At 54.2% G+C, this 9,878-nt stretch overlaps 1 long non-coding RNA gene across 4 annotated transcripts; it reads left to right on the forward strand.

The window, feature by feature from the left end:
• The first annotated feature begins 4,903 nt into the window (after positions 1–4,903).
• Positions 4,904–9,262, forward strand: LOC121027182 (uncharacterized). 4 transcript variants are annotated; one of them, XR_005788597.1, is made up of 4 exons: positions 4,904–5,405; positions 5,921–6,096; positions 6,247–6,397; positions 7,396–9,262. It is a non-coding gene; the product is annotated as an uncharacterized LOC121027182 (long non-coding RNA). The 4 variants fall into 4 exon arrangements; XR_005788603.1 differs by having other exon boundaries at positions 5,954–6,096; XR_005788591.1 differs by having other exon boundaries at positions 4,904–6,096; positions 6,832–9,262.
• Positions 9,263–9,878: the final 616 nt, after the last annotated feature.

The following is a 9,878-nucleotide window of genomic DNA, read 5'->3' on the forward strand; positions in this document are numbered from 1 at the left end:
CTGAAGCCGCTCTAGAATCTCTGTTTAATTATGGGGGCAAGCGAAGAGAATTACCAGCTAATTAAACCCAATCCTATTTGTAATTCTCCCTCCGCTGCTGCCGACTTTAAAATGCGAAGTTGCTTTTTCAACGTGCTTGCATATGAATTTTTTAACGCACGTGAAGACTACAGGAGAACAAGGGGACAAGGAGCGGGGGAGAAGGAAAGAAGACAGCCGCAGGCTGCTGGGCCCGAGTCAAGGCGGGGTCGCGATGAATCTGCCCGGGCGGGCCTCGCCCTCTCGGCGCTCCTGCCCGCGCGAAGTCTGGCGACGGATGAAGCCATTTCCTCTCTTCGCAGAGGTTTCGACCTCCCCTTTCCTGCTAGTGGAGCTTCTCTCGGCTCACGGACGTCGCCTCGGGGAAGGACAGGCGCGCGGAGAAGGCGCCGCGCCCGGAGTCTGTGCGCCCCGCCGCTGCGGCCGGCCCGGGAGCCGGTTCCGGCTGACGCAAGGGAGCGGCGCGGGGAGGAAGTGAGCTCACTGGGGAAGGCAGGAAAAGAAAGGCGGTTTGGCCGGCCGCCGCCAGGCCCCAGGCGCAGGGCAGGGGTGCGCGGGGCCCGGGGGAGGAGCTGAGAGCTCCGGTCGTGCCGCCGGCGCGGGTGGAGGAGGCCGGGGGCCGAGGCTGGCGTGGGCCGAGTGCTGGGGCCGCAGGCATCGACTCCACCTCGGGCCGCGCGTTCCGCCCTTCCCGCTCCCGGGAGGAGGAGCGCGGGGCTCGACTCCGGAGGTTCGGGGGGGGGGGGGGGCAGAAACCTGAGGCTGGAGACTTGCGAGGGCTTTTTTTCAGGCTGACGAGGTCCCCGAGTCCCGGTGCTTCCCCGTTCTCCCGCCGCGCGAGCGTTTGCTTGTCTGTCCTGCCCGCCCCAGACACCTACCCTCCTCAAAATCAGGTCCTGGAACTTTGATTTACGATTAGAACGTTGAATGATGTGCATGAGAAAACCAGGGTGACCGCGGCCACCGATTCTGGAATAGGCCTTAGTACTGGGGAATTGGAATTTCATGCTGGGGTCTGTTTCCAAACCTGGTACTATCTGCGGCCAATTGCACCCGTCGCCCAACTGCCCCGGTGCAGTCTGGTCTGCGGAAATGTTCTCAAAAGGGAGGCGGGCTATCTCTCCCGACCCCAAGCGTTTCCAGACTAGTAATGCGCCCCACGAATGCAGTGGTACCTGTCCCAGAGGGAGGCATTCGCACTTCGGCCTCCCGGGCTGTGAGTGCTACTCCAGCCAGAAGGGCCCCGAGCGCAGAGGCGTCACTTGGTAGCAGAGTTCACGTCTGGAAAAGACCTGGACGACGGTCCAGAGCCCGGTTTGGGGCGAGTTGGGGTGGGGGTTGAGAGGTAGTTCTACGTTGTACCAGGGAGACCCTGGTCCCAGGCCTTCTCTAGTGCTGTCCTTGGAGGCCCCGCTCCCGTCCCAGGGGAAGTCGCTTGGGCACCAACCTAGCTCGGGGGCGCGGCCTGGGGTCTGGCTCCCCCTGTTGCCGTTCAGTGGTTCGGGAGGCCTGGAATTTGGGATTGCCGAGGCCTGGGAGGTGGGAGAGTCTAAACCCCTGTGTGCGCCAGGATGGGGGATTATTGTCAGACGGCGAGGAGGAGTCCTTGTCTTCCGGACGTAGTGTAGGGATGCTTGTCGGGTTTGTGCGCTCTCGATCTGGAATTGGAGAAATTTCCATCAACGAGGACCTTTCCGTTTCACCTCCACTCCCACCTCCTGCAGAAAGCACTCGCATTCTTCTTGTCATTTTTACTCAGTGGATTGATAGGCTGTTTCATAAAATTAATTAAAAAATTAGTAAGAAGTCCGTCTTTATCGGTGCATTCGGTAGGGAGGTGGTGAATTTCCGAGAAGTTGCCAGGGGTCTGCCCCCTCAGCCAGGCAGGGAGAGCCAGTAAGGCGTTGCCTAGGTTTCTCCCCTATGCTGCCAGCTTGACTGCCGACACACCTTCCGCCTTTTGTAGACTCTGCACACCACCCGGCTCGTCAGGTCCGTAATCTCTTGTCCACAAGTTCCCCCAGTGGTCTCAGGCCAGTGGCAGCGCCTCCTGGCGCTGCTCCTGAGGCAGCAGGGACTCTGAGCCTTCCAGGCGGGGCAGTGGAGGGGCCTCGCTCCCTGCTTTGGAAACTCTCCATTTTCCCACACTATTTCACATTCATATTCCTTTTCACACCCTGTTAGGCAGTAATAGCACTGAACCTGCTAAATACTTCCATGCACCAAGCCAGCCCTCCGGGCGACAGCTCCAGATCATCCGCCTTCTCCTAGTGATAGGAATGAATATTGCTCTCTCATCCTGAAGGGCAGTTTGCTTCTTCTCTTCCTTCCTAGATCTACCTCCAAACGTTAGTAAGGTGGTGCCCACGGCGGTTGCCGCTGACTGGGGCCCTCAGGTGTGGCGGGGCGGTTGTGGGGGAAAAAATAAGATTTGGGGACTGTTTTGGCTTTTGGTAATTGTATAGGTTTAGGGTGGTGGGTTTTTTAAAAAAAAACAAGGCCTGCCTGTAGCCCTTAAGCAAGGAGGAGGGCCTGGCTTAGGTAGTGGCACCACCTCCTTGCCTTTGCTCCTGGACAAGCATTTGGGCATCAAGGGATTCAGAGACAGCAGAGCCCAGGGCTCCCCACGTTCGTTCCTCCTCTAGCAGCCACTTGGCAGCCCTGAGAATCCCAGGCTGCTCTGTAAATCTGGGTAAGGGGTGGGCGCTGGGTAGGGGGAATTAGAGCCCAGCGCCCGGTGGGGTATAATGAGTGTGCCTGCTCTGGAGGAGAGGACAAGGCAGCAAGGCTGGCCTGGGGAAGCCACCGCTCTCTGCACCAGGAGTTGCTTGCCCTTTGGCTGTCAAATGAACTCAGAGTTACTCCCGTCCAACCTATGGCAGGAGCTTTTCAGAGTCTGATTACTGCAGACTGGGCCCCCTTTTGGTGCACGAGGCCCTCCCCTAGGCTTGGGCCTGGGCTTCTAGTTGCTATGGGGATGGTGGGGAGGGGGGGCGGGGGCGGGCGGGGGAGGAGCTGAGAGTCCACCACCACAGCAGAACTCAGGCTGGTGGCCAAGGGGCTCAATCTAAGTCAGGGAAGTTATGGGTGGTCCTCTGCTGCTCTTCCAGGACCTGGCCTGGGTTCTTCCATCAAGAAAACAGGAGTAGGGGTGCCCGACCGGTTCAGTCCATAGAGCAAGCAACTCTTGATCTCAAGGTAGGGAGTTTGATCCGCACCTTGGGTGTAGAGCTTACTTAATTTAAAAAAAAAAAAAAAAAGACTTTTTTTTTTTAAAGAGAAGTAATAAAATCTGCCTGCCCCTACTTCCAGAACATGAGAGAAAGAACTACTATTAGTGAGAGCCTATTAAGGGTCCAGCATTTTATAGGCTGTACATTGCTCGATCTTGACAAACCTTAAGAGGAGTATTTCCAAACCTTGTGTACCTGCAAGGACACTGAGGTGCAGAGAGGAGGGACCTGACCAGAGCCATAGGTCTGTGCATCCAAACAAATTTTAGGGATCCTTACTACCATCCTCTTGCTTCTAGCAACGTCCTGAGAGTTGATGACACACTGATAGGTCCTGCAGCCTGGGCTAGGTCTCTGGTTGTCCTTGAAGAGAGAGATGAGCTGCTTTCCATGTGTCTCTAATATATATTCCTGGAGAGTGATGTAAGTGATGGGAAATTGGTTCTAAGGACTTGAAGCCTTGGACACCATTTTAAGCTGTAGCACCTTTGTACCTATTCCCCCAAAATATTCATGAGAAGGTCAGTTGCCAGGAATCTCTTACTCAGCCAGAAGAGTCCAAAGTCTACCCCACACTTTTCTTTCCCCATCACACCACGGTTGAGAAGATTTAAACTCAGATTCACTGGACCTGAGTTTCTGTTCATGCCACGAGCATCTGAACTGAGCCCAAATACTCCCCTTCAGCCCGGGGCTTTGAAGCCCGGGGAGACCTAGGAAGGAATTAACATGGTCCTAAACTTCCAAGTGCCGCCTCGGGGCCTTTCTCCACCTGTCAGGGCCAGGCTTTGTCCAGCGAGCAGAAGAGACCACTTGCCCCTAAATTGGGGGGAGGACTGAGTGTGGGCTCTGGAAACCCATGGTTCAACTCCTAGCAGTGAAACCCTGGGGGTTCCACCACCCAAACATTCTTATTGGCACCCCGACTTCCCAGAACTTGTTCAGTAGTTGCTTCTTGGTGTCATGGACTTCCTTTTCATCCACAGAGAGGCTGTCTGGTGACTGCTCGCCTACACTCGAGAAAATGCCTTAGAGTTTGAATTTGAGGCGTTTGCAGAAGGGAAGAGGGGACAGACAACAGGTAAAGCCAAAAAGCAAGGAGGGGGGGGGAAGAGGTCTGTGTGTGGCCGGGGGCAGGGGGAGCAATTGTGATTTGAGACTCGCTTAGGGAAATTTTTGTTTCCTCTCCTGCACAGGCACAGTCCTAGCCCAGATGCTCTCCATTGTCTTTTTACTTCTCCATTTTTCCTTGCCCTTTAGTCTCCCGTTTCTGGGCTTGGGCGAGGAGAATTAGGGAGCCAGATGCCGACATTCTTCTCTTTTGGTCAGTACAGCTGCATGGGGCACAGACTCCAGGTGGGCGTTCAGGATGAATTGTTTTAAAGAGTCCCTAAAGGGGCGCCTGGGTGGCGCAGTCGGTTAAGCGTCCGACTTCAGCCAGGTCACGATCTCGCGGTCCGTGAGTTCGAGCCCCGCGTCAGGCTCTGGGCTGATGGCTCAGAGCCTGGAGCCTGTTTCCGATTCTGTGTCTCCCTCTCTCTCTGCCCCTCCCCCGTTCATGCTCTGTCTCTCTCTGTCCCAAAAATAAATAAACGTTGAAAAAAAAATTAAAAAAAAAAAATAAATAAAGAGTCCCTAAAGGTATACTCACCCTTGTGGAGCCCCCTGTTCCCCTTGGGCATGGGAGGGAAATTCAGGGGTATCAGGTGCATTTCCTCATTTTCTGGTTATTCTAAGACCTCTGGGCCCTAACTGCCCCTGGAGCACTGTTCCAAACCTGGAGGCGGCTAAATGAATGATCATTTAATAGAATTAAAAAAAAAAAAACCCATCAGGGTATATTAACTCACTTTATAGTCCTTGTGGTGGGAGAGGGAGAGACTATGGTGATTTCCTAAATGCCAGCTAGTTAAGTCCCTCTACCTCCTCCCTGGAGTTAAGAAAGCCTCCCTGCATCCATGTATTTCTCCTCTATCATAGTTTGCTACATTTTTTGCTGCTGCTCATGCCTGGCGGCACCACACTTGACCCTAGGAATGCCAAGTGGAAGAGCCTGACGATGAGACTGGGACTAGGTCGCCAATTTGAACTGAACTTGGTTTTTCCTCCTCCAACCAGAATGGCATGACTCAGGTATAAAATCTCCTCTCCTCTCAGAGACTCTGGCGGTCTGGAAAGTATAAAAAGAAAAAACAAAATCAGTAAATTCAAGAGAGAAATGAAAAGAGCAAGAAAACTGTAGGAAGAGAGGGAAAGAAAAAGGAAAATACTTGTACACAAAATTGGAAGGGTGTTTGGAACCCCGCCTCAATTTCTAACAACTGAAGCTAAGGCTTGTTGGTCTCCACTGGGTTGCTCCACTGGTCTCTCCAACCCAATTCCCTTGTTCAGGATCTGCGGGGTTCTTTGCCTGGGAAAGGCACATTCACATGGTCTGGTCTATGGCAGGGCTTTACCTACTGGCGGTGGGTAGGGAAAGGTAGTGGTGGCAGCAGACAGGGAGGTGAGAAAAGCCCTGGGAGGTGTGGCCACGTCAGGTGGAGGCCCCTCCCCCACCCATACGGAGGGGCCCAGCATCCACCACCCCAGGGGAGCCTCTGGGCTCTAGGCCATGCTGGGTGACTTAAGCCAGAGTGATCTTATTACAGCCATTAGTGACCAGAATGATTTCTTATGCCAAGAGCAAAAAGAAATGGATCCAAATGAGAAAACCGGGACAGCTTGGGTTCTGCGAGATGGCTGCGAGCTGGGGATTGCACCGATGATAAAGCCCATAGCTGCTTCTTTGGCATCCACTCCATGTCAGGCAAAGTCGAGCACACAGGTAGGCTCTGAGCTTCAGAGTTTGTAGTTGTGCAGGGCTGGAAGGCACTTATGGGTAACAATTAGACTATAATGTGCTGATGGGTTGGCAGAAAATCGGAGACATTCCTGGCGTACTTAAGAAGCCTTACTCCTCCCACTTCCTTCCCAGCGGTAGGTTTAAGGTAAGTCTCGCCTTTGCTGATGATGACCAACCCTGCCCCCAGAATCCATCAGGAGTTTGGGCGCATCCACGGCTCCCGGAGAAGATCCCGCTTGACCTCCCTGTCAGAGGCAAGTGCTTAGTGCATTTCTGAGGCCAGGTATACCTGGGTTGGGTCTTAGCTTCTAGACTGGAGCTGGCATCTTGGCCGCAGAGTTTATTTCTGCCTTTGCAAAACTGGGACGTTTGCCCAACAAGGGGTTTGGAAGTGCCGTTCCTAGCCCTGATGATCCCCATCATAGTGCATTTGTTTATTCATCTTTAGAGAAAAGATGCAGTTTCTTTCTAGAAGCTCTGGAAATGTGACAAAACTTCCAGCTCCCCTTCCCACGGCGAGGTATGGTTGCTGGGTGGATCACCTCCCTCCCCCCACCGGTTACTAGCAGCTCTGCAAAATTCCAAACCCTGACCTCTGCGTCTCACCAGTGCAACTTTGAGAACTTGCCCCCATGTACGTTCTCTGACCCCAGTTGGCAAGGTTTGATTTCTGCATTCTTGCTATTGCTCTTCACTTACTTCTATTACCCCCTCCAGCTGCACTTCAGGGAAGCCCACATTCTACGGACCCAAAGGATGGTCCCTCAAACAGGCTAGAACCTGTGCAAATATCCAGACCCGTGATGCCCGTGGAGCACGGCCTCCTACTCACCTGCCTGTGGGCCAGTCCGCACATGCATGACTAGGCATTCTGGGAGTGGGAGGATGTGAGGACTAGCTGGCCACAGGGACTGAGAGGTAACACCTGCTTGATCCTTTGCTAGGATCTGGGACTCTCTCAATGCACAATGCTTTCCAGGGAGTCTTGAAGAGCTAGCTGGGCTCCCTTTGCATTTTTTTTTTCCACTAAAGAAAGTAAACATCTTGCATGTGTTTCCATAGTGGTTAGGCACTGCCTATGGGAGACTGCCTTGCAGAAACTTGGCTGTTGTGGCCTGAGGACACTGGGACTGAGTAAGGCACTTGGGACTTTACGTAGGGGAAAAAAAAGTTTAGTTTGCACCATCTGGGTAGGGTCTGGAACAAACAGTTTGGGTGTCAGAAATGGGGGACACCTGGATTCCCCATCGCAAAAAGGGGAGCCTCTATGTCACCTTGCAGGTGAAAACTGAGGAGGCAACGGATCAGCGAGACCTGGACTGCTCCTGTCCAACCTGAGCAGCTGCCCTCTGTCAGGACCCCTTCGAGGGCGTGCATTCAGCCAGCACCCCCATTCAACGCGGACCCAGAAAAATCTCTCAAACTCGCAGACTTGGAGAGAGAGGAAGGTAGCCAGGCAACAGAATTGCGGAAAACATCCTCTAGGTCACATGAACTTTATTGTAGATCAGGAAGTTATCTAACAGCTGCCAAAACTCTTTCTGACTCCAAATGTTGACTGTTTCTCACACCTCACCATTGGGTATGGAGTCTGCTGCCTTGGGGGTTATTCAGACTTCCCATTCCTTCTCAGACTCCATCTACCCCCACCTGCCTGGTTGCATTTGGAGATGATTTCCTTTTTTCCATTCATGAGACCATGTGGCTTCCATACTTACCTGGGCTGGCAGTTTCTCTACTCACCCTGCAAATCTCTTGAGGAGGAAAAGCCCGGTTGAGGAAGGGTCAGAAAAAGGAAGCCAAGCCCGGAAGTGCAAGCATACATTATCATATTCTTCTCAGGGTGCCTTTAGTTCATTCCAGAAAAAAAGTGCAGCACAATAAGTAATTTTAATGGGCGACCTCCCTTTCTTCCACTAATTCCCAGTCCTGAGCAAGGTTCACGAGCAAGAACCTAGTCTTCTGTGGGCTTGAATGCCCCAAAGGGTCTGGTGGCGATATTGAACACACAGTGGGAGCTGAGACAATAGATCCTGGTTGACAAAACGGACGCTTCAAAGGAAAAGGGGCAATTATTTGAGAGCAAATGTAAGCAAAGGCGTGCGCGCGCACACACACGTGCGTGTATTCCGTGCCTTTTCAATTAATTCCAGGCTCATGTATGAGACTACCTCGAGGATCTGCTCCCATTTCTCAGCCCAGCACCCCAACACAAGCTGATTCCTCCTGGATAACAAGCACCTTGGCGTCGAGGGAGCCCGCTCCAGCTGACATTTGCAGACATTTGTTACTTCTGCCTCGTAGTGCTCCTTTCTTCACCCTCGACGGTCCAGAGCTGAGCTCACAAGACCGAGGCAGGCCCAGTCCAGATGACCAGGAGCAGAGACCTTCCTGGGCCAAAGCACAGAAAGGTCATCTCAGCGAATTTACTCGGGGTAAAGAGGCGACTTGGGCCGTGTCCGAGAACCTGCGACCATGGGTGGGACCAGGATGCTGAAGCTGTGCTCTTGTGCCCCCCCCCCCGCCCCACCCTTCTCGAATCTCTGGGTCAGCGGGGTGTAGATGTTGACATGCTTGAGCCCTGGGGCCTGACTACGGCTACTTAGAGGGGCCCTACTGTCACCCACCCAAGCGTAGTCATAGACCACGGTCATCGCCCTGCTCCGTTGGCGCTAATCTTCTCTTCGGCTATTTGTGATGATCTGTAAGCGCAGAAACCAGCCGCGTGGTGCGCACCCCGGAAGCGCTTGCCGAGACCCGGAAGCAGCGGGGCCTCGCCCGCCGCTCCTCTGGCTCCAGAGCCCTCCACGACCCGCCCACCTTGGAGGTACCCCAGTTCGGGAAGCATCGCTCGCGCGAGAGCGGGTCCCAGGTTCGCGCCACGATCCTGCCCCGTGGTAGAGAGTTTCCGGTATATGGGTCTGTCGCTTACGGCGGACCCAGGCCTCCCCGTTCCCCGAGTGGATTTAGGTCCCCCGTTAAGGTCCCCGTTGTGTCGGCCGTGGGTCGAGGGAGGCACAGAGAAGGAGGAATTTACAATCAGCCCGTGAGTGACTGATCAGCTCCCCAGAGATCGGAGTGTAAATTTACTAGGGATCTTCGGTTGTGATTCACAATTCTGCAAGTAATAAAATGCCCACCCCTCCAATTTCCCGCCCTGTTGGCCTCTCCCCAGCGAGCCACCGTGGGCGCGAACCCGGGGAGTGCGGGAGGCCCCCCGGCGCACCCCGCAGCTCGCGGAGGAGCCGGGCTCGCGGGCGCCAGGCGGGCCCCGTGACCCGCCGTCGTAAGAATGCTTCAGATCCAACCTGGGCTCGTTTCCGTGACGCAGGAAACATCTGGGGAGTTTGCGCCGGGCGTTTGGGAAAGTACTTACTTCCGAACTTGGCGCGAAGGTGTTCTAGGATACAGACAAACGCGGGCCTGAACGGGGGATGGGGCCCGGGACGGGTTGGCAACCCGGGCGGCAGTCGGGGTGCACACGGGGGAGCTAACTGGTGGCGAGCACTTGGGTGAAGGACGAATTAAACACTTAGAGCCGGGTCCGCTCGTTCGGGCCTCATTGTTTTAATGTCTGTAGTACTTAGGCACAGTTTGAGAAAGCATAATGTCTTTACTTTCAGAAAAAACATCAAAGACCAGGGCCTGCTCAATATGGAGCACATATGGTAGTCTCCGAAGGCCTTGCCTGCCAAAACATGTTTCTCAGTATTTTTCGCCTTTCCTTTTTCGATTGGGGGGGGGGGGGGGGGGGGGGGGGGGGG

The sequence above is a fragment of the Herpailurus yagouaroundi genome, unplaced genomic scaffold (genome assembly GCF_014898765.1).
Source record: "Herpailurus yagouaroundi ecotype Mexico unplaced genomic scaffold, PumYag 28, whole genome shotgun sequence".
In the NCBI taxonomy this organism is placed as follows: Eukaryota; Metazoa; Chordata; class Mammalia; order Carnivora; family Felidae; genus Herpailurus; species Herpailurus yagouaroundi.